The following is a 22,432-nucleotide window of genomic DNA, read 5'->3' as shown; positions in this document are numbered from 1 at the left end:
GTAGTTTGGCTATTGTGAATTGTGCTGCTATAAACATGGGTATGCATGTCTCATTGTAGCAAGATGACTTAAATTCTTCAGCATACATGCTGAGAATTGGAATATCTGGGTCATATGGTGGTTCTATGCCTAGTCTTTTAGGGAGCCTCCATGCTGATTTCCATAGACGTTATACTCATTTGCAGTTCCACTAATAGTGTAAAAGTGTTCCTTTTTCTCCCCATCCTCTCTAGCATTTATGATTATTTGTATTCCTGATGACTACCATTCTGACTGGTGTGAGATGAAATCTTGCCGCAGTCTTGCTGGGCACAAATCACAAGCCACTGAAGCAGGAACAAACTTTATTTCTGAACTCCACCAGCACACTCCACACATGCTCCCGGGAACTCTCCCGAACACCACGCGGCTCCTCCCGGAACCACCAACAGGAAAATCCCTCCTCCGGCACTTCCCCAACCAATGAGAACTCTTCAGGAATCCGCGCTCAACAGGAACTCAACGGGAACTCCACGAGAACTCAAAAGTCATCATCTTAATGGCTCACTGGCATCACCTCTCAACCACTACTTCTGGCAAAAATGCCAGGCGTCATCCCAACTCGGCTGTGGCCCTCAACAAAATCTCAGTGAAGTTTTCATTTACATTTCCCTAATTGCTAATGATGTTGAACTTTTTTTTTTTTTTCATGTATTCAGTGGTCATTTGGATTTCTTGAGAAGGGTCTGCTTATTAATTCATTTGCCCATTTATTAATTGGGCTATTTGATAATTTGGTGTAAAGTGTTTTAATATTCTAGATATTAATCATCTGTCAGAAAAATAGCTAGGAATGATTTTCTCCCATTCTGTGGGTTCTCTCTTCATATTTCTAACTGTTTCCTTTGCCATGCAGAAGCTTTTAAATTTGATGCTGTCCCATTTATTAACTCTTGGCATTTTTTCCTGAGCTCTAGGGAGCCTGTTCAGAGAATTATTACTGGTGCCTAAAAGCTGGAGTGTTGACCCCATGTTTTCTTCTAGGTGTTGCACAGTTTCTGGCCTAATTCTGAGGTCTTTGATCCATTTTGAGTTGATTTTGTGCAAGGTGAGAGATAAGGTTCTGTTTCACTCTTCTTCATGTGGATAGCCAGTTGTCCCAGCCTCATCTGTTAAAAAGTCTGCCTTTTTTCCAATGTGTGTTTTTGGCACCTTTGTCCAGGATCAGGTGACTTAGATGGATGGGTTTGTCTCTGTGTTTTCTATTCTGTACCATTGGTCTATATGTTTAGTCTATGGTAGTACAATGCAGGTTTTTTGTTCATTTCTTTTTACCATAGCTCTTTATAATTTGAAATCAGGTATTCTGATACCTTCAGCATTGCTTTTTGACTTAAAATTGCTTTGACTATTCTGGGTCTTTTAAAATTTTTCCCAGTGAATTTTAGGACTGTTTTCTAGTCCTGTGAAAAATGTCATTAGTATTTTGATGAGGATTGCATTAAATCTTTAAATTGCTTTTGGTAGTATGGCCATTTTAAAATAGTAATTCTGCCTATCCATGAACATGGTCTTTCCATCTTCTGAGGTCTTCAATCTTTTTCTTCAATATTCTTTACTTATTATTGTAGTATTTTTTTAACCTCATTCAGTTAGATTTATTTCTAGTTTTTTTTTTTCTTGAGGCTGTTGTGTTTGACATATTTTCTTTCTTAGAAGATTCATTGTCAATATATAGGAAAGCTATTGATTCTTGTATGTTAATTTTGTAACCTGTTACTTTGCCAAATTTGTTTATTAGCTCTACCCATCTTTTAGTGGATTTTATGGATCTTCTAGGTAGAGGATTATATCATCTTCAAAAAGTTATAATTTGACTTCTTCCTTCCCTATTTTTATCCCTTTTATTTTCTTCTCTTGCCTATTGCTCGGGCTAGAATTTCTAGCACTATATTAATGATGAGAGTGGAGAGCCTTGTCTTGTCCAGATTTTAAAGGAAGTATTTACAGCTTTTTCCCACTTACTAGGAGATTGACTTTGGGTTTCTCATAGTCTTTATAATGTTGAGATAGTTTTCTTCTATCCCTAGTTTTTTTCAGTTTTTTTTTTTTGATCATGAATGGTTGCTGAATTTTGTCAAAGGCCTTTTCTGCATCTAGTGAGATAGCCAAGTAATTTTTGTCCTTAATTTTGTTAATGTGATAACTTACATTTATTGATTTGTGTATAGTAAACCATCCTTACATCTCTTCAATAAAAACACCTTTGTTTTGGTGTATCATTTCCTAATAAATGTTGTTGAATATGATTTGCTAATATTTTATTAAGTAATTTTGCATCTAAGTTCATCAGGGATATGGGTCTATAGTTTTCTTCCCCATGGCATCTTATCAGAGTCTTTGGGAGTATTTAAATAAAGGATGACCACTGACTTTTCCTTTTCCACATGCTTCCTTAAAAATATTAGGGAGGGTCCGCCAATAACTAAAAAATAAATATTAAAAAATTCTCTCTCTCTCTCTCTCTCTCTCTCTCTCTCTCTCCCCTCTCTCACTCTCTCTTTAAAAAAAAATATTAGGGAGGGATGAGCATGCTGGTGCATGCCTGTTATTCCAGCAAGTCGGGAGGCTGAGCAGCAGAATCATAAATTTGAGACCAGCCTCAGCAATTTAGTGAGGCCCTCAACTTAGTAACTCTATCTTACAAGTAAAAAAATAAAAAATAAAAAGGCTAGGGATGTAGCATAGTGATAAAGTGCCTCTGGGTTCAATTCTCAGTACCTCCCTCCTCAAAAAAAAAAAAAAAAATTAGAGAGCTATATCTCTCTTTCAGAAACTACCTTACCGTTCTTAAAGGTGCATTATCTTATTGTTAAATGGACAGGGAATCATATTCTTGGTCCCTACTCAGGAATGCCTGTCCCTTTAACAGCCTGCCAGTCCTCTGTTAAATTGATCTGTCTACATGTATTTCAAGGAATCCAAAATTTCACCCTTGACTTTCTTCTAAACTCTGGGCTGGAGCTCATCTATTTCTAGCAATTACTCAATTTTGGAAAAGAAAATTGTGACAGAATTAATTCCTGATTCAGTCAGGGACATCTAGTTTGTTATTGCTATTCAACTTTGTACCTGGGATAGGTCTAATTCAAAAGTTAGTTTAGTGAGAATGTGAGAATGTGACCAATGCTTTCTTTTCATTTTTTTGCTGTCTCCCTTTTACACCTGTGTGAACCTTTCTATCATGGTCATCAATTGATTGGTCTCATTGATCCCTTGGCTGTCTTTCTGCCTCCCATAGTTCTAGCAAAGGTTTTACCACTGAGGTTTGTTCCTCAGAAATGTCCACCTATCCTGTTTTAGCTTTTATTTATTTATTTATTTTAACTTGGGTCTGTTCTTCTAGGGATGACATTCCTTCTATTTTTCTTCCACTTGGGCGGTTTTATTTTTATTTTAATACCTTTTCTTTTAAAACTTCACTAATAAAGCATAAAAAATGTCCTCCACGTTGTTGGAGAAATTCCTTGTCTTCTCCTCCATGCCTTACATGTTTCCTGGTCTCCCAAACATTTTTAAAGAAATTTTTGAAGTTTTAAAAGGGATTTAAAAATTTTCTTTGGATTGTTATTTCAACTTTCTTATTTTTCTTAACGATGTAAAATTTCTCCATTGTTTCTTTTCCCAAAGTTGGGTCTCTGATCATTGATTTTTTTGTGGGCCGGCTCAGTCAGTTTGGAATCACTCTTACATAGAGTTCCTACAGGCACTTCCTATCGAGTTCATACCTATCTCATGGAGCTATGGATCAGAGACCCCTTTCTTTGAAATTTCTAAAAGCGACTTCTCCCAGGAAGAAGTAGTTGTCTTAATTAAAACCACCCCATGAAATAGTCTGCAAATTAATGGGTGGATAACTGAAGTTCCTCATTGGAACTACTTGGGTTGACTTTGTAACTTTGCTGCTTTTTAGAGTATTTCAATTTTTGTTTTATAGTCTAGATTAGAGGCTGCAAACTTTTTCTATAAAGAGTCAGATCATAAAACTCTAGGCTTTGCAGGCCACACGGTCTCTGTTGTGACCATGAACGGTACTGATGTAGTGTAGAATCATCTACAGACAGTATGGATAGAAATCAGTCCTACTGTGTTCCAGGAAAGCTTTATTCATGAATACTGAAATTTGAATTTTTTTTATGATTTCCATTGTACCGTGTAATTCTTTTAATTTGTCAGTCATTAAAGAGTCAGAAAACAATTATTAGCTGACAGATTATACAGAGGTAGGTGGTGGGCCAGACTTGGCCCACAGGCAGGAGTCTGCCAACCCCTGATCTGGAAGTTTAAGTATGACATTTCTATTCACAGTAATTGTACCAGATTTCCTTTCCCACAAAGTTTTGCAACTTGTTTTGGTTTAAGATGTCCCAAAATACACGGCCACATCCGCTCCTGGGTGCCTCCACCAGATCCTTTCTATACGTGTTTTTTGTTTGACGGCAAGAGACAAGCTGGTTCTTTACACGCCAATTATATCAGGGCCTCCTTTGGTTGCCAAGTGTCCCCACATGGCTATTTGATCTGGTAAGTCTTTAATGTTTCTTTGCAGCAGTTTTGCAGGATGGATTGGTCTTTCACCTTTTATCCCATCCATTACCTCTTAGATTAAGGCACACTTATTTTATTATCCTTATTTTTTTTCAGATATGCCCTCAACCTCCTCTGTGATTTCTTTATTTGAATCTTTGGCAGGCAGGATATCATGTTTTCCTCCCCATTTCTTATTTTAAGCTGTCTGAAACCTGAAAGCTATCTTTAACAGGTTGATGCTGTTTTACCTCAGGCGACTGCTTTTTATACTTAGGCTCTACTTGTCCCCAAAGACATCTTGGTTCCTGGTGAATCCACAAATACCTCCCTTGTATTATCTTATCTACATATTCAGTCTCTGGGAATCTGCTCATCTTTAAAATTCTTCCTAGAATTTACTTGAGGAACTTGGACTGAAGTCACTTGCCTTATAACATGAAATTTGCCCAGGTATGATTTAAATAATATCCTTCCTGACATTGGTGGTCTGTCTGACAAAGGTCACCACAAAGGCCACAGGTATTCAACATCCAGAACATGGCCAACCCAACCTATTCACGAGCCAGTTTATTTAATCGACCAAACCCACGTTCTCCCTGTTCAGAAGCATCTCTTGTCTTGGAGAAGTTTGACTGGGGCAAGATGATTCTGGAAACCTCTTAGGAGTTGAATTCCAAATGAAGATTAATTTCTGATCTCACCATTTAGGTATTTTTTCATTTTCTTTGGTGGAAATGAAAATAGCATTGAATTAAGATCTAAGAGATTTGAATTTTTGTTCTGATAACATGACCTTAACCAATCAAGTTAAACCAGTTAGATCTAAGTTTAGTTAGTAGAAAAACAGTTTTCTCTAGTAGGTCTTTAAGACTCTTTTCTTAACATCTGAGACTCTGTTTGGGGCATGCTCAGGTGCTCTGACACATTGGTGTGTAGAGATGTCCATTCTAGGACCATGATGCTTGTGTGAAGTCGAGTCTTGCTGTGGCTTGGATGTTTGCCCCTTCCAAAACTGTTTGTGCTGCAGTATGGCTGGGCAAAATAACCTGGGGGTGAGTGACAAGCAACTTGTGAAGATTGATACAGCGGGAGCCGCTTTATTGCCGGACAGCAAGGGTATATATACATAACTGAATACACAGCTTATCCTAATCAACATAAACTAGATACAGCAGTCAGCCGGTAAGGAATCCTCATCATCTTAATGATTACACACAGCTTAACTTAATTGGCATAATCTAGACACAGCAGTCAGTCATTAAGGAATCTGTATCATCTTAATGGCTCGCTGGCGTTACTTCTCAAACCACTCCTCTTGGCAAAGTGCCAGGTGCCATCTTGACTTGTCTGTGGCTCTCAACAGTTTGGAATGTAATTGCTACATAATATTATTAAGTGGTGGAAGCCTTAAAAAGGTGATGAGGTCACAATAGGATTGGTGACATTAAGAAGAAGTCACCTTCTCCCCTGCTCTCTTGACCTCTGCCATCTGCTTTCTCCATGCATGACGTAGCAAGAAGGTCCTTGTCAGCAGCTGGCCCCTGTATCTTGGACTTCCCATCCTCCAGAGCCAAGAGCCAATGCATGTCTGTTCTGTATGAATTATCCAGTCAGCAATATGGACAGAGACATGTCGTATGTTTTAATTGCTTAATTCCTTAATCTAACAACTACTCAAAGAACTTTGAAAATTGTTGCCTGGACTACGTGTATGAAGAATCAGAAACACAGATTCTTCTCAAAATGAGAAAAAAGAAAAAATAATAGTGCATTGTCCCAGAATTAATTACCACATTTCGTGTACAGCATTTTTGGTTTGAGAAACATTATCCTGAACACTATTCGTTCCTGAACACTATTCCTAATGGCCAGTTCATGAAAGTCTGCATATGTTATTTCAGTTCAGATTGGTTTTGACTTCTTATTCTCAGAGTCACTTTTCACAATAATTATGACTATCCAAGGCAAAAAAAAAAAAAAAAAAAAAAAAAATCTTTCTTCTGGGACCTCGAACCAAGCTTTTTATTTATTTGTTTTTTTTTTTTTTGATAAAGCAAACTAGTTATGTAGAAGAAATAACACTTGACTTAAGCAAGACTCAGATAATTTGGATTTGATATATTTGTTGGCAGGAACGAGATGAATTGAGAATTGAGAAAAAGGTAGAAAGTCTAGCTGTTGTCCCTTCTTTTTGGTGTCTGATGTTTTCAAAGGGTGGTGTACAGGTGAGGTAGGGAAGAGGGCTCTTTGTGCCAAGGGAATTTGGAAGTGTTCTGACCTTGTGATTTTTAACTTCAAGCAAATAGAACAGGCTCTGATGCACAGGCTTTATTTAGCATGGGGATTTCTGGATAAAAAAGTCAAGGAGAAAGATGTGGTCTTCTGGATGTAAAATAGCCTGTCAAGGTTTTGGTGGCATTCCTGGGTGGGTTGTCAGGCAAGCCAGCCCATGGGAAGGCATACATAAGTCATGGGCAGAGGATATAGAAGAAGCCATGTAAAATTGTCTGTAGGCCCTGAAAGACAAATATTGCATGAGTTCAATTTTATGAAGTACCTAGAGTGCTCAAATTCATGGAGACAAAAAGTGGGGTGGTGTTAGGTAGTGGGAGAGGGGATAAGGAATTGTTGTCTATCTGGGTATGGGGTTTCCATTTTGTGAGATGAAAAGTCCTCTGCGGTTAGATGGTGGTTGTACACCAATGTGGATATTCTTGATTCCCTCCAACTCTACCCTTAGACATGGGTAAGATGGTGAGTTTATGTTGTATGTATTTTTACCACGATTAGAAAAACAGTTAAGACGATAATTGTACGTATGTTATCATACTTCAAGATCATAAAAAGATTTAAGTTCACTTGGCTTATGTATAGATGTTTTCCATTCTTACGAAAAATCATACTGTCAGTGCTTCTGCATCACAGATTTTGTAATAGAAAACATCTTCCTGATACTTGAAATTATTAGGTGATGAAGAGTTCAAGAAGGTTCCTGAGAGGGCTTCTTCCAGTATACAGATATCACCACAGTGAGATGCACGTTAGCATTTCTCCAAACCATCAAAAAATCAATTATTAAGGGACCTGCTAACTCCACCCCTGTGGCACAGAAGGCTTTGTTCTCCCTCTTTTTAAGTTGAAGGATAGATGCCCAGGAGACCTGGTGGCACTTTCACCCTTCACTTGGCTTCGCTCAGAGTGTTCTCCAACCTGGAAATTTCTTGACGGTCAGACTCACAGAAGACCTGTCTGCCCAGTTCTATGAACTTGATATCTAGCAACATACAGTTTATTAAGCTTTTTAAAAACATGCAGAATGGAAATCTCAAATCAACTGTGTTTTACTAAAATGCAGGCACATCTCAATCGTTTCTGAATGACTCACGGGGCAGAGCGTGTGTTGGTTTATATGGAGGACCTGGGGAAGAGTTCATCTCCATAGAAAAACCAGGCTTAGATATTAGGGTTTGAGGAAATTAAAAGATAATATCTTCTTATCCAACCCTTGTCTAAGTTCTAAACCAAATAATGATAAGCAGGAAAGAGAGAGAGAGGGCGGGGGGAGATAGAGATAGAGATAGAGAGGGGGGGGGAGATAGAGATAGATAGATAGATAGAGAGAGAGATGGAGAGAGAGAGAGAGAGAGAGAGAGAGAGAGAGAGAGAGAGAGAGAGGAAAGTGTTATTTTATTGTAAAACTGGAAAACATGTGAGAGAGTGGACTTCCACTTTGAACCTCAGAATCAGACAAATTGACCTGCCACTCACAGGCAGAGCCAAGGCCCTGGCTGTCCGGACAGAACATTTGCCATTAGGTGTTGGCGTGTGGCAACAGACCCAGAGGTCCTGTCCTGCCTTGGCAGGGCCCCGGCTGCCTATGTCTGGCGCTTGCTCCCAAATTTGCCCATAAGTAATCCTCTTTCTACAGGAAGGGCTGGTGAGGAGGCAAAAAGTTTCCAGAGGGACCTGTCACTTGCTGCTCCTTCCTGTGGGAGCATGAAGCCAGGGTCAGGAGCCCTCACCCCCCTGTAGCCCAGCTGGCCGGCGCTGAGCAGCTGGTTTTTGCATGGACCACATTGCTTGCCACTCAGGTCTGGTCCCTGAGGAAGAGGCTGTGTTTAGAGCAACAAAAAAACTCAAAGAGAAGGTAGCAAAAAACCCACATCGTGGAGGGTACAGGCCCTAGCAGTACTGGCTTCTCCAGGCTGGGCAGGAACTGGAGACGATACCCACACTGATCATCTCTGCTCTGGACTGTGGGTGGCAGCAGCCTTCATGGTAATGCCAGCGGGCATCAGTAGCAGGGATGACAGCTTGGAAATAATAAAAACAACCATAATGATAAAAGCCAATATTAACAAGCATTGACTGTGTGCCAGGCATTCTGATAAACAATCCACACACATCATCTCATCCTTTTAAATTTTCTTGTTATGACTGAAAAGTAGATTCTGAAGAAGAATCACCCACCGACCCTTCACCTCACCTAGTAACTATTCACCTTTTGCTATATTCGTGTCATTTTTATTGTCAGTGGAAATGTTTTAAACCAAGTTATAGAGACCATGACAATTTACTCCTAAATATTTCAATACACACCTCTGAGAAATAAGGACACCTACTACATAATCATACCATCATTATCCTTGACAAAATTAGGAATTCTCCAACATCATCTAGTACCCAGCTATATTCAAATTTCCCCAATTCTCTCCAACAAATGTCTTTTATAGCTCATTTGCTTAAGCCTGAATCAAATTAAATGTCACATTTGACTCTGATGTCTCTTAAATATCTTTTAATATGGAAAAATCTTCCTTCTTTTTATTTTTTTTAAGGTATCAACATTGCCTTAAAAAAATCATAACATTGGCTTTTGAAGAGACTAGAACCCTGTCCTGTCTAATGTCCCTCCTTCTGTCTTTGATTGTTTCCTTGTGGTGTCATTTAACCCATGCTTATATCACCTGTAATGAGGGGATAGATTAAGACTTGACATTTTGGAAAGAATACTTTATAGCATTTTGTACCTATATTTCATCTGGTATCACATTGGGAGGTACCTTACTTCTGGTTGTCTCACCATTAGTGACACTAGAATTGATGGCTGGTTAGGATGGTGAGGGCCTGGTCTCTCCATGGGTGCACTGTATCAGCCACGCCCACAGCCATGGTCATCATCTGCAGGAGACTGTGGTGGGGCTGCAGCCTCCCACTCCGGGTATCCAGGCTCACGCCCTTGCTAGTCCTGACTCCTATCTCAGCGTTGGGAATGCCCACCAGAGGGGTATGGCCGACATTTTTTCCTTACAGTACCAGGGACTGAACCCAGGGCTTCACACAGGCTAAGCAAGTGCTTTACCACTGAGCCACAGCCCTGGTCCTTTCTAACATTTCATTTTGAAACAGGGTCTTGATAAGTTCCCCCAGGCTGACTTTGAACTTGTGATCTGCCTCTCCTCCTGAGTTTCTTGGGATTACAGGAGTGTGCCACCGTACCTGGTTATGGCTGACCTTTGTGAGTGCTCCTTCTTACCACAGTGACCTGGTGTAAGAGGAGAAGGAAAACCACAGAACTAATCTGGAAATTCCCAGAATCACTAATAGGAAGGCAAGAGAGAAGAGAAGAAAAATATTTTTGTAAACTGGAATTATACATTTGAGGGTTTTTTTTGCTTGTATATTCACTCAGGTTAAAACCCATGGTTAGGGGCTGGGGTTGTGGCTCAGCGGTAGAGCGCTCGCCTAGCATGTGCGAGGCCCTGGGTTTGATCCTCAGCACTATATAAAAAATAAATAAGTAAATAAAGGTATTGTGTCAACCACAACTAAAAAATATTTAAAAAACCAACAACAACATGTTTACATAAACCCAAATGTGTTTGTAGCCACTTTCCTTCCCACCAAGGACATGGGTGTGCAAGCGAGTTGCTAGTGCTAGTGGAAGGTAGGAAAGCGTAAGGCAGGGCCAGGGAAACCATCCATCAGATACTCTCTGTGCTGACTCTACCTTCGGTTAATTTCGCAGAGATTTGTCTTTGTACGCAAAGTGTCGTTTCCTTCGGAGTCTAAGCCCTGTGAGGACAGGTGTAGTCTTTTTGTCTTTTGGAAGCTCATCTTTGGAGCCAGGCCTAGTTAGTCTTGAACATGGGTCATCCAGTAGATTCTCCACACGGTTCCTGGTCAGGAAGGTAGGAGGCGAGTGATACCCACCTGGAAGATCTGCTCTAAGGATTCGTTCATTCCACAAGTATTTTCCAGCATGTTCTATTTGCCAAGCCCTGTCTAGGCAGGAGGAATTCAGCGTCCACCCTAAGACCAAGTCCCTGATTGTGGGAATTTTAAGAATCAAATGACAGAACAGGTAAGACACTGAGCGGAGTTCTAGCTCACGAGGAAAGCTCAGAAAGGATCATGTCCTTTGTTCCCCTTTGTACCACAGTCTGGGTCCAGTGCTGTCTTACCACGTCAAGGGGAGTCGGAGCAACCTGAGCTGAGAGTGAAAGCACTTGTGGACTCACACCTGGGGCCCTGGGTGGGGTGCAAATGCATGTGCGCCCACTGGCTTTCCCTTCTGGGTCAGAGCGGAGCTTTGACAGGGAGAAAGTCACAGCAATAAGGAAATGGGAACTTCCTAATTGAGCATGTTCAGGGAAAATGTAAAAATACACATCACATACCATGCCAAATAAAAATGTTTATATATGAATATAGGTATCTAAACCCACATATCCTAGAGAGAGAGTGAGTAGCTAAATTCCTAGGATATTTTGCTTAGAGTTTGGATCATTTCAGCAATTCATTTAAAATCTGCCCTCCTATTTCTAACAGTCCCTGTGTGTGTGTGTGTGTGTGTGTGTGTGTGTGTGTGTGTGTATTTCACCTGCCCCCTGTGGACTCTAAGCTCCCTGTGGACAGTGCTGCTGTTTGTACGACGTCTTACCCAACACCGTGGTGGGGCATAATTAGTGCTCAAGGACTGCTTAGGCCAGTGCCATAATAGAGGCTGCACCTTGCACCCCTCTGCAGACCCCAGGGTCTGGTCAGCCTAGCAGCGTCTCTGATGGACACACACTTTCCACCTCAGACGAAGCCGCATAGTTCTCTACTCTGTATTTTGGTCACAGGTTGCTATTCCACACCTCCAAGCACTTTCTGCTAAAGAAGCTGACTGAGCAAACCCGGGAAGGTATTTTTCATTTCCTTTGATGGAGCATAATGCTTTCGTATATAAACACAATAACACAGTCATTACATATGCGCTTACATTATTGTAGTGGCTGTGCGTTCAGCAATCCTCCCAGCCAGGCAGGGAGCCCAATAGTTCTCTTTTCCATTCTGATCTAAATTATGTTCATAATAAAAGAGTTTTCAATCAAGGTAAATACAATTTCATCCTTGCCTAACATCTATATTCCTGTTCTCTCCTCCTTTTATTTTTTTATTTTTTTTTTTCCCCTAGAAATTCCTTTCCTTTTTATTCTAGGTCACTCACCCTGATATGCATGAGATTGTCCTCTGGTGGAATAACAGCCGTGCTCCTCAATGAGCTATAACAACGGCCCTAAATGCATCTCCTGTAACATACCTCTGTGATTTGCAAAAAGTGGGAATAAATCAAAGCAGGGAAGAGATGCCACGTTAAGCCAGAAGCGAAATGTTGCATCATGTAGCAGGAGGCTGGGGGAGCGAGCCCGCTAGTCCTGGCAGCGCGATATCTTTGTGCTTGTTACCTCCGCTGCAGCCCCATTAAAACAATCATTCTGAATCTGTGGGAAATTGTCACCTCTTTCTTTCCTGCCATGGCAGCTGGTATTGGAGGCTGCAGACGCTGCTCATTCCCTTCAAGGTTCTTAACACACGTGCAAAAAAAAAAGAAAACGAAGCTTAATTTATTTAAAAAAAAAAAAAAAAAAAAAGTGTCAGCGTACCCTCAGGCTCAGCGCAGGCACCAGGGAAAAAAGAAAAGATAAATGCCTCTAGGTGAACTGGCAGCGACTGCAGTTCTCCCCCCTCTCGGTGCAGCTCCACTGTATGCATCACATTAATCACGCAGGATGGGGAGGCATTTCAAAAACTTAAGCAATTTTAAAACAAAGACGCACCATTTTAAAAACACAATAACATGGCTTTATTTTGTGATTCTTTCTTTGCAATGGCGTTGAATCTGAAAAATGTGCTGCAGATGGGAGTATGAATAATTAATTCCCCCCGTGGGGGCAAGCAGGAGAGGCTGGAGGAAAGAGAGCAGGCGGAAGAGGGGGCCCCCCCGCTGTCTCCCTGTCCCCTCCGTCACCCTCCCCAGACCACAGAGCCAGGCCAGGTCTTCCTGGGCACAGGGAGGCTCAGCTTTGCCTGGCACCTGGAGGGATCCAGTCCACAGACGCACGGTCTTGAAACAGCTCCATCCCCCGGAGTTCCAAGGTCGTGGTGCACCCCCAAGAGCCCGGTGATGACCCTCCAGTCCTGGGGACCCTCACCTGGAGCTGAGCGCTGCTGTGGTCACTCTACCTTGCCCTGCGCATTCGAGTCCAGCGACCTCTGCTCCTGATGTCCAGCCCCATGGCAGTGCCCTGGCTCCTGTGTTTTGTGTTGCCCTTCCTCATAGTGAGGAGTGAGTGTGCGTGTGTGCGTGTGCGTGTGTGTGTGTGTGTGTGGTGAGGGAGGGCTGAGGTGCCAGGGACTGGGTCTTTTTCTTTTAGTATTAGGAATTAAACCCAAAGGCACCTTATCCCCGAGCCACCATCACTGCCCTTTTTATTTTTATTTTGAGACAGGGTCTCACCAAGTGGTTTAGGCCCTCCTTAAATTGCTGAGGCTGGCCTCGAACTTGCGTTCCTCCTGCCTCAGCCTCCCGAGTCCCTGGGATTATCAGCGTGCACCAGTGTCCCCGCTGAGACTGGATCTTTTTCAGTCAGGCTGTGGGAGTTTCCAAGACACCCTGAGAAACAAGTCAAGGTCCCTGTCACATACACAACGACAAACTGGAAATACTCTCCCTGTTTCTAGAAAACCAAGGGTCCAGAATTTCACCTCTAATTGAGGGCGTAGATGACAGAATGTCAGCAGGAGGGAACTGGGGAAACCCCAGGCATGGAGGAGAAGCTGTCTGTCCCAGTGATAACTTGGGGAATCGCCCCTCGCCTAACAGCAAAAATCTACCAGGAATTTTTCCCTTCAGATTTATTTATTTTTTTTCAGGTAACTTTCCTTTTATTTTTAATTTGAAAAATATTGTGTATACTTATGGGATAAAATGTGATGTATACAACATAGTAAGATTCAGTCAAGTTCATTAATCTACTGCCACCAGCTTACCATTTTTGTGGTGAGACTCTTAAAAACCCATTCTCTTGGCAATTTTGAAATATAAAATACACTATCATTAACGACAGCCACCACGTAGTACCATACATGACAAAGACTCCTTCCTCCCATCTGACACTTTGTACCCTTTCATCATCTTTCCTTTCTCCATTCTTCTCCCCCCTCCACACCCTCTGTGGGTGTGGTAACCACTCTTGTACTCAGTGTCTATGAGATAAAATTCTTAAAATTTCACATTAGTGCCATTGTACCGGATTTGTCTTTCTGTGCCTGTCTTAGTTCACATTGTCTTCTAGTGCCCTTCATGTTTTTACAAATGACAGAAACTTCCTTTTTAATGGCTATATAGCATTCCATTGTGTGTGTGTGTGTGTGTGTGTGTGTGTGTGTGTGTGTGTATCTTGGCTATTGAGGTAATACTGAGGTAAACATGAATACAGGTGTATCTTTAACATACTGATCCCAATTGCACTGGATATATATTTGAAGTGGGATTGCTGGGTCATATACTCATATTTCCGGTTGTTTTGAGGAACTTCTATATGGTTTCTATAATGGAACTTCTATATGGTTTCTACTGATTTACATTCCTACCTACAGTATGTAATGGATCCCTTTTCTCCACAACTTCACCAATACTTGTTAGTATTTGTCTTTTTTTATAACAGCAATTCTGACATAGCTTTAGGATGTTTCATTTCCATTCTTATGACCACAAAATATTTTAAAATTTATTTTAATTTCTTCTTAATTACTCAAAAGTATTTTGTTTAATTTCTACTTATTTGTGAGTTTTCCAAGATTCCTTCTGTTATTAATTTCAAGTTTCATGCCATCATGGTCAGAAAAGATACATAATATTGGTTCAGGCTCTTAAATTCGTTAAGATGTGTTTCATGGCCTAACATGATCTATCCTGGAGAATCCAAGAATGTTCTCATATTATGAAATATATCAGGTACATACAAAACTCCATTTTATGTACTCAAATTAAAAAGCCAGTTTAAGAAATAAATATTGCGGACACTATTGCAGTCTCCTTTTAAAAATACTTTATATACAAACAGAGATATGAAAAATTGTGGTATATATGTGTATTAAGAATTGTAGTGCAAAAAAGTACATGTATAATGGCATAAATTTATGTGATCATACTTTATGTACAGAGATACAAAATATGAAAAATTGTGCTCTATATGTGTAATAGGGATTGTAATGAATTCCACTGTTGTCGTGTATTAAAAAAATAATAAAATCAATAAAAAAATTTAAAAAATCTGTTTCCAGTCTCTCTTTGCTCTCATCATAAATAATTTGGGGCTTAATTTCTGGAGAGTTCTGTCCACTTATAATATGCTTGTGATTGTGTGTGTGTGTGTGTGTGTGTGTGTGTGTAAATAATATTGTTTTGCTTGCCTTACAATTTTATTTAGTGGTTCCACTCTATATGTCTTCTTCCACAATTTTTTCCTTAATATTATTATAAAGTGGATCCATATTGTTTTAATTCTGGGATCAGCCAACTGTGGCCTGTGGGCCAATCCACCTGCTGGTTTGTTTTATACAGTTCAGAATAAGCTAGGAATGATTTACATTATAAAAGCTTTGGTTACAAAATAAAGTCAAAGAAGTAAGCGTGAGAGAAGCCATATGTGTCCAAGAAAGTCTTCAACATTAATTATCTGGACCTTTATAGAAAAATCTGGTGCCTCCTTCTCTTCCGTCTTGTCCGTGATAATCAGTCCCTTGGTTTGTGCCATTTCACCTGGCACAAGCCAACAAGTGTGACTTTCTCCTTTCAGTTAATACAATTTAAGTTCTAAAACTTGCATTTGGTTCCTTTTATAGCTTTTGTTTCTCTGCTGAGAATATTTTTGTCGTGTGTTTCATGAGTGATTTTAATTGTCTGGTGGAATGTTTTTTTATAATAGCTATTTTTAAAAGTCTTTGTCCAACATTTGTGTCATCTTGGTGTTGGCATCTGTTGACTTTCTCCTTTTGAGTCGAGCTTTCCTTGTTCTATGTGTGACAAAACTCTTGGATTACATCCTGTGCATTTTGAGTACAATGCTGCGACACTCCGTTTCTCATTTAGATCTCCTTTTTAGCAGGCCCTTAGCAGGTTTAGGTTCAGAATACACATCTTGGCCCACTTTTGTGGTCTGTGGCTCAAATATCAACTTAGTTTTCAAAGGCTCTGCAGTGCTATTTTGGTATGCTCTACTTGTGTGTAACCCAGAGGCCAATTTGAAACCTGGGCTGTATTGTTCACCAGAGTTCAATGCTCCAATCATTGGCTGTGTTGATTCTGGTTGGTTTCACACACTGGCCCCTTGGGAAACCACCTAGGACTTCATACGCAGATTTAAAGAATTCTTTTCTTCACTTCTCTTGTCTCTGTAGCCCCCAGCCCCAGCACACCCACTCTTTGGCCTCTGACAGATATTTCCTAAGTGCAAGACAGGAATAATTGACAGGTCTTTACCCACCGTCGCCCAGGGCAGAGACAGGGTAGAGAATGGCAGCATCTCTGTTCATCTTAGCAGGCGGCAGGTTTAATAGAGTTTAGTCATTTTCTTTGATGAGATTTCACATATTTTGTTAAAATTATTTATTGGCACCTTATATTTTTAATGCTGTTCTTACACTTTAAGCATTTTTTAAAAAGTCAATTTGACTTTGGAGGTAAGTTGACTGAATATTTGAAGGGTGTGGCACGAGATTATTATGTAAGTATGTGATGATGGAGTTCCTTTCCCTAGTTAGGGATTTACCTAAGGGAATCACTAAATGGAGACGGCAGCATTATTGAGCTGTTCTCTTTAACACCAATGGGACTTTTGGAAGTCATTTGAAGGTGCGTGAAATTGATAAAGACTTCTTAAAGCAGCTTTTCTTTTGTTCAGTTTGGGAAGAAGGACTGGGAGAAAGTAACTGGGAGGGCTGTGGATTTTCTTATGAAAATTAATAGGGGAACCATTTAAGATTTCAGAACAGGAAAACACTGAGAAAAAAACAAAACCCAACATGATAATAGCTGGTGAGTGTGTAAGAAGATGCTTCAGGTTGTTCGGTTGTGAGTGACCTCTGTGGATGAAACATGCTGACCCAGGCCCCTGAGTCAGGCCCACCTCTTAGAGCAGGGAAGGTCTGGTAGCCTGGTGAGCAGCGCATTCGTGGCAATAGTGTGCGTGGACTTTGCTGGTGAGTATGCACAGTCACCCTGAAGGTGGATTAGACAAAAGCGATGGTTTTAACTTAGAAATTTCTATTGTACCTCTTGGAGTCCACAAAAGCAAAATCTAGCCAGGCATGGTGGCACACACCTGTAATCGCAGTGGCCCTGGAAGTTGAGGCAGGAGGATCTCCAATTCAAAGCCAGCCTCAGCAACTTAGCAAAGCTCCAAACACCTTGGAGAGATTCTGACTCAAAATAAAATGTAGAAAAGGGGCCAGGGATGGCTAAGTGGTTAAGCATCCCTGGGTTCAATCCCGGTAACAACAACTACTAAAAAAGCAAAATCCACAATTTTCTGAAATGTTTATTAGAAAAGATGCAACAAATGAAATGATGGAGCAGTAATTTAGTGCGGGGTTTGGAGTGTGGTGAGGTTTCAATGTCTTCAGCTGAGGCATTTTGGTAGCTGATGGTGCAACAGCAGAAGAGAAGTGGAGGGAGAGCAGGATTGTGAGGTGGCCCAGGGTTGGGTTTGGATGTGTAAAATTGGTGCAGCTGCTGCTTCTTCCACTGGTGAAGAAGGAGGTGAAATACCAGACGGGAAGGCAGGGGAGAAGGCTAGGTGAGAGTTTCAATTTGGGGTCTTCTCTGGAAACAGATGATGTTTAAAGCCATAGGATTACCCAGCTCAGGAGACTGAGGCAGGAGGATTTCGAATTCAAAGGCAACCTCAGCAACAGTGAGGCTCTAAGCAACTCAGTGAGACCCTGTCTCTAAATAAAATACAAAATAGGGCTGTGGTCGAGTGCCCCTGAGTTCAATCCTTACAGCGTGAAAAAAAAAAAAAAATAGTTGACTTTCTCTGCTGGAAGAGAATTTCAGTGTTGCAATTTGTTGGGGGAAGGATTCAAAATTTCAAAGTCTGGGAGCCTCTCCTCAAGGAAATATATGATAGGCCCTCCCTTATCCCATTAATGGAGTCAACCAAGGGACAGGGCAGTCAATATGGTCCCAGAAGAGTGAATGGGGATTATAAATCTAACATAGGCTCTGACCCACTGAACCAAGTTCCTCTTAAGCAGCACTCCATGCAGTTGGTGTCCTCTCAATCTATAGAAAGATGGATAACACGAGACAACCAGGCCACAACCACGGTCCACACAAAAGCTTGTACGTGAATGTCTATAGCAGCAGTGTTCACAATGGCTCCAAAGTGGGACCAACTCAATGGCCATCAACCGATGAATGGAAATGAACTGTGGCATATTCCTACAATGGAATATTGTTTGACAACAACAAAGGAACAAGGTCCTGGTGCTTGCAGCAACACGATGGATTTTGAAAACATGCTAAGAGGAAGAAACAAGTCAGGCAATATCACATATGGTAGAATTCCATTTGTGTGAAATGTCCAGAAAGGGCCAGTCTACTCAGATGGCGAGCAGATTAGTGGTTGTCTTAGGCTGAGGCACTGGGGGACTGGGGGGGACTGTCTGCTGATGGATAAAGGCTTCCTTGTTGGAATGATGAAACCATTCTAAAATTGATGATGGTAATGATTAATCGACTCTATAGATGTACCAAAAACGACTGAATGGTATACTTCAAATGGGTTAATGTTATAAATTATATCTCAATAAAGCTTTATAGTTAGAAAGATAACAGACAGCAGGGGTCGAGTGGGGTGGGAAGAACAACATCAACAAAAAAGATAAAAAGAAAGAAAACAGGGTCTTAGAGATCGTGTGTGTGTGTGTGTGTGTGTGTGTGTGTGTATGTGTGTGTGTGTGTAAACAACCTATAATAATCCACAATTTATTCATAAAACCAATAAAATGCAATTAACTAACATAAGGTTTAAAAAAAAAAAGCACCAGGGATACATAGCAACTGTGAAAAGCTACTGCAGGATGAAGGGGGAAATGCCATGCAGAGAAGAAGAGGGTCCCCCAGCCTGGCAGAAGCCATCACTCAGCCATCCCTCCCTACATGTTTGTATTATGGAGAACTTAATGAGAACATTAGCAAGAGAAAGAAAATAAAAGGACCAAACAAATACAAGACCAAAACAAAACACTGTGAGATCCAAAGGGACATTACAGATCTAAGGTCATACATCAAGGCTCAAAGCAGCATCTTTATAGAATGAATTAAAAAACTTATCAACATAAGGAAAAGAATAGACATTTCTAAAAGCTCAATTTCAAGTCCAAATCCCTCCTTCATATGAAATTCCCAAGTTTAAGTAACTATGAAAACTGAGTCTTTTTTTTTTTTAATTTATTCTTTTGGTAACCCACTTGGAGGCATAACATGTCCTGAACAGATGTGAAGTTATTTATAAGCTTTGTTTTTTCAATGTAACTTGGATATTCATATTCATAGTTTTCTTTGAAAAAACATTAATGCTTCTGAACACTGCCCAGACTCCATTGGGAATATTACATAACATATGGAATATTCATTTGTTATTTTCTAAAATATGAAATCATTTTGAATTCCAAAATATATCTTGTTCCCAGGATTTCAGAAGGGATTGTGAGTCAGTAACCAATTAGGAGAAATGACCGTCTTCAGAAAAGAGGGGGGGAACTTAATAAGAAAAACTAACAGGTCAGAGAAAAGAAGAACCAATGATCCACTATAAGAATAATTGATGTGTATAACATGTCAAAATACATTTTACTGTTAGGTATAACTAAAAAGAACAAATATAAAAAATTATTGATGCTTCTGAAATAAGGAAACAAAGAGCTATAAATGTATTCAAAGACCTAATGCAAGAAAATTTTTCTGAAATGCACAAAATACTGTTGTTCAAAAATCACACTGTAATATGAGTAAAATTTACATAAAATCTTCAATGACAGAAGAGTTATGAGCCCAAAAGATAAAGGAAGAATTATTTAGGCATCTAGAAAAAACAAGAGTAATTTATTTACAAAAGGAAGAGGATGAAGTTGGCTTCATACTTCACTGCAGCAGTATTCAATGACACTAGAAGTACTTTGTCATTGAGCCGTACAGAGTTGTGAAAGGAAGAGAATATGGTCCCCAAACACTAAATACTGCCAGATTATCACCTGGTAAAAAATGTGGCAGACTGACTTTCTCATATATGAGTTAAAGCAGAGGAAGTAACAAGAACTTCTTCCAACACTGCTTGACCCTCCCACAGATCAGAAGCTTGAGTTCAATAAAAACTGAAGACTAGAGAAGTTGTGTTAGAGGGGGTGGTGGTGAGCAATGAACCCATTTCAAATTATCTTTTTTCGTCCAGTGATGGAGATCAAAGCTAGAGCTTCCATCTTGCCGGGTAAGCACTTAACCACTGAGTCACATCCCCAACCCTGAAGTTCTCTCTTTTAATTTACTTACAGAACCTAACAAAGACTGCACTTAATCAATAGTTCTTTCAGTCTCCTGAACAATGGGTGGACCTTGGGGTGCCCTAATTCCGGTGCCACCCTCCATCTCTCATATTATTCTTGTCTAGTACTTTAGTTCTACTTTTAAAAAATGTTCCTTCTAAGGTAACCACTCATTTTCTCTTGCCATCAATGCTTAGAGATTTTTGACAAAAGATTTTTCAATTTCTTTGCTGATCACTGCTTATTGTATCCCATTAATTGAATTTCCTTTTCTTAAATAGATCCTTTTGTAGTTATTTCAGTGAGGGAGGTAAATTTTAGCTTTTTGATGTTTGGAAATATCTAGATTTTCGCCTTGGCCTTTGAATACTAATTTCACTGAGCCCCAAATTCTCCACTGATAGTTATGTTCCCTCAGCACTTTGAAGATAGTGTTTTGTTATCACCTGGTGTGCGGTGATGCTTTGAGAAGGTCAATGTCAAAGTTACTGTTGGTCACTTGTAGGTAATTCAGCCTCTCCTCTCTGGTTGCTCTGGGGTCTTCTGTTATAAGATGACTCTTCTCATGGAATTTCTGTCCTTTCTTCTTCCCCCTCAACCGCCCCCCCTTTCTTTCCTTTCCTTTGTTTCCATTCTTCTCTTTTTCCATTTAAAAAAAAATTTTTTTTTTTTTGCTTGTCTTTGTTATATCCTCTCCAAAATAAACTTTGGAATATCTTCCATTTAAAGAGAGAGAGAGAGAGAGAGTGTTTAAGATCCAGAATTTCTTTCAGCCTACCAATTTGGAACAATTTAATATCTTGGTATATTTAAGGTTCACATTTGGAAATCTGCTACTTCTACTCACTTGAAAAGGTCTCTCTGTAAATGTTTATTCATTTGTCAAACAATCTCGCATAATTTTTGTTAAGTGAATTTATAGGTTTGCTACATTTTTTGTTTCTATTTTGAAGTGAGAATTTCCTTTTTAAAACCTACATTTTCTATTTGGTTATTACTAAACTAAATAAATCTACTGGTTACTAATATTATTTTTCTCCTGGATAGGTCAGATTCTGTATAGTATGTCACGTGAATAACATGAAGATTGAATAGCATCTCCAGAAGTCAAAAGGTGAGGTAAACCTATTTTTAAGGACAAGAATATTTTATTTTATTAGACAAAAACTGGGTGATCAAAAAGTACATTTGATTTTCAAGAAGGCAAGGGAAGAAAAGTAATAACTAGATATGAACAAGAGAAAAAATTTTGATATATAAGTTTTTCTGCTAGACATTAGATCTGACTACAGAAATTTCTAGTTTAAAGTCTGAATCAAACTAAGATGGCAGAAACAATTACACAAATGACTGAGTATATTAAACTTAGTAGAGTTTGAATGATTTGCATCGTGACACTTAAAAATACTGAGAAATTCCAATGCAGGGTACTAGAAATCATTTTAGAGACATAATTGAATATATTCATCTTTTTTTTTTCTTTAGGGTAAATTTAAAATATACCTCAGAAATTATAGAATTAGTATCAAATGTTGAGAATAATATAAAACAAATGATCAGGTCATCTTTTAGAAAAACTTGGAAGAGTGTATGTGGTTGCCTGATTTTGTAAAAACAAATCACGTCAGACCAATTTAGTTCTGTTTTATGACAGGATAACAGTCTACAAACATAATAGGCATTTGAAAAACATAATTCCTTTTAATTTCAGTAAATGTTTTCTTCTGTTGTATATGACATATTATTCATAGGCTAAGAAAATATAGCGTGGTGTAGTGTTCTCAGTGGCTAGCTATCATTAACCAGTTTCCAACTGGATGCTGACATTAACAGGTGCTCACAGGAATTCCTGGTGGATTTCTTTGAAGGCAATAATTCAGCTGAAAACCTAAACAAAAGATTTGAGATGTTACTAATTAAACCTGTAGGTACTACTAAGCCACATACTGTTTTTGGTCTCTGGGTCTAAACTTCAGAACTATCTTGA

Source organism: Callospermophilus lateralis, chromosome 6 (assembly GCF_048772815.1).
Source record: "Callospermophilus lateralis isolate mCalLat2 chromosome 6, mCalLat2.hap1, whole genome shotgun sequence".
Lineage (NCBI taxonomy): Eukaryota > Metazoa > Chordata > Mammalia > Rodentia > Sciuridae > Callospermophilus > Callospermophilus lateralis.
Note: the sequence above shows the minus strand (reverse complement) of the source record.